This window comes from Lissotriton vulgaris, chromosome 10 (assembly GCF_964263255.1).
Source record: "Lissotriton vulgaris chromosome 10, aLisVul1.2, whole genome shotgun sequence".
Taxonomy (NCBI): domain Eukaryota; kingdom Metazoa; phylum Chordata; class Amphibia; order Caudata; family Salamandridae; genus Lissotriton; species Lissotriton vulgaris.
The window spans coordinates 1,026,190,864-1,026,196,863 of record NC_141698.1 but is presented as its reverse complement, the minus strand read 5'-3'; positions in this window follow the sequence as shown (position 1 = coordinate 1,026,196,863).

Genomic DNA, 6,000 nt, shown 5'->3' with positions numbered 1-6,000 from the left:
CGGCTCTCATAGAATCTTCAAAGTTGAGGAGAGAAGGCATGGGGCGTGTGCCCGTCCTGGGCAAAAGACCGCTTTTCGATGTTGACCCTCTTTAAGCAAGAGCATTGGGGTGCCGCTGGAAGCCTCCACCTGGAGGGAGGTGGGGGAGGCTCGTTCGCGCCGCCTCCCCCTTCCAGAGACCCCGTGCCGTTCTCCGGCTCCAGTGTTTCGGTAAGGTCGTGTCGGTGATGAAGATGGGGGGGGGGTCGGTGGCTGAGGCAAGACATCCCCCCCTTTTTGACATGTGGCGGGACTACCTGTAATTGTCCAGGCGCTGACATGTGGCGGGACTACCTACAATTGTCCAGGCGTCGACATGTGGCGGGACTTCCTGTAAGCGCCGCCGTCCTTGCTTCAGCTTCGGCCTTCTTTGCGGGCCGGATCAGGTGAGAGTGAGAGGGAGGGGGTGGTCGGTGGCTGAGGCAAGACAGCCCCCTCCCCGTGGCCTGCAGGGCAGCAGAAGAGGAGAGAAGGAGAGGCCATCACGGTTTTCTGGGCCGTCCGCTCCACAGCCTCTCCTTCCAACTGCGGCCAGGCGAGCCCCGCATGCCTCGAGGTCTCGCCTTCCGGATGGGCGTAACCGCGGACCTGTTGTACTTCGGGAGCTTCCGGAATGGGGGTAGGTACCTATTGAATTGTTTCTATTTCATGTGACCGTTATTTGGGCGTGGTGGGCAATGAGGCAGACATGTTGGGAGCAGGAATAGGCAGTGGAGCCTAGCTACCTCGTGGCTGTCTTGCTGTCGATTTTTCGCCATTTTATATTTCTTATTACGAACTGTTTCTAATGTTTCTTATTTTTAGTGAAGTCGAAAGCTCGTCAGGGGGTTACTGACTTAGCCCGATTTCTTTTTCTTTTTCCTTCTTTTCCTTAGCGTGTTTCGAGCTAATGTTTCTGTTAGTAGGGTACGGTGATCACTTCATTTTTATATGTCCTTTCACTAGGGGTACTCCTGGACGGACCAGGTGAGTTACCTCCAATAAATGGTCCGGGTGGAACTAGATTATCAATCAAAGGGGAACATATATTCCTTCATTAGGGTATCATCCTGGACGGACCAAGCGATGTACTTCCACTTACTAGGGTAGCCTCCTGGACGGACCAGATGGTCTACTTCCACTAAATGGCCCATGAGTGGGGAGCATATGTCCTCCATAAGGGTAGTCTCCTGGGCGGACCATGCGAGCTACCCCCCAAATAAACAATCAGTGGGGAGTGGGTAGGACTGACGAATTCACAAAGGGGCATAACCTACCCTTTACTACTTACAAAGACTAGATAGAATATTTCTATTCCACGTTCTTTGCAGGTAGAAAATACCTCAAACGAAACAATTCCTGGGACAACAATGTCCAGGCAACCAATCAATCAGTGGGGAGAAAAACAGGCATGACGGATTACAACGGGGACAAATGTCTGCATTACCTGCCCTTCGCTATCCATAAAGGAAACAGAATATTCCTATTCGTCTCTGTTTGTGGACAGGGAAGATCTCAAAGAGCAACAATCGATTATTAATCGATTTCAAACAATCAGTGGGGAGAAAAGTAGGCATGACGGATTACAACGGGGACAAAAGTCTGCATTACCTACCCTTCTCTATCTGCAAAGAGGGACGAACGTTCCTATTCGCCGCCGTTTGCAAACAGAGAATGTCTCGTTCTCAAGAAGAGAACCAATATTTCAAGTAGCATCCAAAGCTAAATGAACCAATAACAACAATATCAGTATACAAATACCGATTCCAATACAATCAATCAATCAATCAGATGGATAAAACCACCCTACCAATCAGGCGTAAAAACACCCTACTTAATCTTACCCGGACCGGACCATACGGATAGTTCTTCGTGTTCCTCCTCCAGCGCCCGATCGTTCTCTTACTCCGTGTAGCATTCCTGTGGGATTCCAGTCAGGACAATAGGTCGCTCAAGAGAGGTCCGTTCAGAATCGGTGAAGTTCATTCAATCGGCAGCCGGGCGAGGGCCCTCTCAAGGCAGGTATACTCCGATCATTTAGATATTCACCTCATCGTCTGGATCTCTCTTACTGGACCCTATGTCACTGATGGACCCCGCGTTGGGACGCCAATTGTAAAAGGTGAGCCCGCATTACTATCAATGCCCAGGCTGCTGGCGCAGGCCGCCTCTTAGTTCCCATTCTGAATAGTTGTCAAATAAAGAGACGGGCGCTGGAAGCAGGAATCAAGAGAACAGAATTTATTTCTCATGAGGAGAGCCTGTCATTTCGGACACGAAACACAGTGTCTGTCGGGAGGTGCTCTAACAAGTGAGCTGAGACTCCGTCTTTTATACTTTACAAAACACTTGGCATTACAATCACGACATTGTGAAACAAGGAAAAGACATCCCCATAATCCTCGTGTCAATCCTACCCCACATGTGTTCACAATAGGGACCCTTGACCTGCTGATAAGAGGGGAGGGCAATCACGCAGCTGAGTGTTCCGTCAACTGTTTAGGATGTGTGCGCCTGATCATAGCCCAGGGGGTGGGGTGGCCAGGATCAATAGTGGGTCCTTTGAAGAGGAGTGACTTCATACAATAAAGTGCAGTAAATGGTATTTCCTGGCTTAGACGATGGCCTCGGACATGTGTGGTCAGTCGGACTCGGGAGAAGGGGTCATCAAAGGAGTGGTATTCATGTCGCGTGGACAATCGAGCGCGGAGGGAGTGCTTGTCAACAGAGGGGCATTCATGGAGGGAAAGGAGGTGTTGGTCAGGCGCGGCCGTGACTCCCACGGACAGGGTCTTGCAGAAGAGGAAGGTTTATGACCTGTCCATGTGAGGGAGGAGGGGGGAGCCAGGGTGCGCACAGGGACAGAGTCGCACAGAGAGAAAGGTCTTATGACCCGTACATGAGAGAGCGGGGCAGTCAGGTGCAGCTGGGGAGGGCTATGTCAGCTTGAGGCGAAGGATGCCTCTTCAAGAGGAGATGGAGGGTTTGCGCGGGTCAAGCAGAAGGGTTGCTTTTCATAGCAGGGTCGCGCAGAGGGAGAGGGTTTCATGGTCTATGCATGAGAGAGGGGGTTTAAGATACGCGCAGGAGGGAAGCCGGGGATTCCAATGGGTAAAAGGCCATGGTGCCTAGAATGGCTGTACATATGGGTACGGGTTTTTTACTGGTGGAGGGATGCGGTCAATGATTTACGGTATTCATGGTGCTCACAGGGAGAGGAGTGGGAAAAGAAGGGAAATGAATGCTGTTTATGTACATCAATTTCTTCAATTTCCACAGAGAGCATGCCTTTCCAATATAAAACCTATGCTACATATCACACACACACATTCGCACTATAGGCCAGAGGTGTGTGTGTTGGGTCCTACATGATATGGAACTCTGAGGTTCTCAAAGGAACAGAACGTGGGGATAGTTGCAGTTGAGTCGGTTGATGTACTCTGATGGAGATGGGTGTACTTTACTCGTCCTGTCATCTACGTTTGGAAAAGGACCTTGGGCCATATTATGAAGCAAGGGCGATACATTATCGCCGATTTTATCGGCAGGAAACATCCGCTAAAGCGGCGATAATGGGCTTGATAATATGCCCTTGTGAATTCGTTTAGAAGCCCAGGTTAACACCAAAACCTGGGCTTCTATGGGAATTCACAAGGGCATATTATCAAGCCCATTATCGCCGCTTTAGCGGCAGTTTCCTGCCGATAAAAGCGGCAATAATGTATCGCCCTTGTTTGATATTATTGCCCCTTGTTACTTACAGAGTCTGCATCCTTGTAGTGGCGACAAGGATGGGATTGGGACAGGACGAGTCCCCCCACGCGTTGTCTCCTCGTTTCTTTAAGACATCCTTATCTCCGTTTTCTGTCTGCTCAATGGAGGGCCGTTTCTGAAATGTTCTCAGCCATAGTGTCTGCTCGATGGAGGGCCATTTCTGAATCATTTGGCTGTGGGTCTTCAACATTCAGATATTTCTGCCCTATTTCCTGCAGAGATGGACACAGGGTGCAAGCTCGAGCGCAGACATAGTGCACAGCAAACACTACTGTTGCATTTCACGAGCTCGGCTGGCTGACGTCACACCCCTACGCAACGTTGTCATTTTGCGTGCAGCCATTTTGGGTGGCTACTAGTGTGCAATCTGAGACCGATGCAGAGTTACTCTAGCAACGGCAGAGTTGCTCTACACGCTGATGCTGGGCTAACCTCCCGATAGCCCATCACAATGCTGCAATGCAGTGTTGTGATTGGTCTGAGCGCCAGGGAATGGGAGGCTGAGTTTGTTCCCCATGCAGGCTGTAATGCAGCCTGCATGGAAAACATTTGCATGAATGTTTGGCCGACCCCAGAGGGCCGGTCAAACATTCTTGCCCATTTACATAGTGTCCAACACTCCTCCCCGTGCTCTGAGATCTGAGCATGTCTGCCCCATCTGCCGAGACGCAGCAGCAGGAAAACATTTTTTATAATAGTATAGGGGCTTATTTATGAGCCCTTGTGTCACTTTTACGCCGCCGGTGTGTCACTTTTTGTGACGTACCGGTGGTGTAAAAAATGCGCCCTATTTACAAAGTGATGCATCTAGGCAGATGCGTCACTTTGTAAACCCCTGCACCACATTATACCTGCATCAGGTATAATTTATGCAGGGTTTGCGTTCCCCCGCAAAAAGCCTCGTAGAAGTGGCGCATTGACATTTATGAGATTTCTGTGCACCACTTCTAGGACGTCATTGCGTCAATATCGTACGCCTGCCTCACAGCAGGTGTAAGACTGATGCAGGCCCTTTCACATGGGCCTTGCCCCATGTGAAAGGACACATTACTGGAGTTGCGTCTGTTTTCAGACACACCACAGCAATGCATCACTTTTGCGCCTACAGATACATCAGGAATACTGACGCATCTGTCTCTCCTTGCGACATGATGCATCATACGGTAAATATGACACATCCATATTGTCGCAAGGAGGGTGCATTGAAAACTGTTGCAGCTCTGTTTTCAAGCAGTGATGCGTCAGTTTTCATAAAGCCCTCACCCATAGAATTTTTATCATTTTCTTTTTTCTTTTTTTCCACTGCAAAAAGCAGAGGGGCGACGCTCCTCTGCCTTAGCGGAGGAGCCGCCACTGTTGTGCACTCCTTACATACTAAGTATAGCGTTTTAGGGAGCCTTATTTACAAGGAAGCGTTAAGCCACGTTAAGTGGCTTAATGCTGCCTTGTAGATAAAGCGAAGCCCGTATTACCACCACAATGTTAAAAAAAGTGATAGTATGGTGTCGATAGGGGTTTGTAAATTTGCCTTGAACTTTGGTTGCTGTTCTGCACTGTGTGACTTCTTAATACATGTGCCTTTGCGTGTTGCTTCTCACCATCCGTCCCAAAATTCCCAAACCTACATTATTCTCCAATGTACATTTGCAATGTGCGAATTGGTTGCCAAACTGCACAGCCTGTGCGTCTCTTCTGCACCATAACTGTCTGCTTATTAACTACCAGTTTCTCTTTTAGTAACTGATAAACCATTTCTTTTCATGCTTATTTTTGTCCACTGTTCTCCTTGATATATTGGTATTTTGTGTACATTTTGGATTCTTAACGGTAGCAAGACGAAGAGGATGTGCCAAGGCCTTGTATCCGTTGGGTATTTCTGAAATGTTATTACACCTGTTTATGATGTACCCTTCTTTTTACCCTTTGATACTATTGTAGCTGTAGACGAAACGAGAAAATGCACTATGTGGGAATTTGCAGCTCATAAAACTTTATGTATTGAAATACTGCTCGAGGAGACAGAAGACAACTGATGCCACAGAGTTTGGCATTAATACCAAGCGAGGCACAATTTACTGCGAACAAATTCAAACACAGCAGGCAAAACAAGTCTGAGATTAGACCCAGAGGAGCGAACTGAGCCAAGAAGCAAAGAGTGCAGCAGTAGGAAGGGATTGCTGTGGAATCTGAAGAGAGTCTCCAAGGACT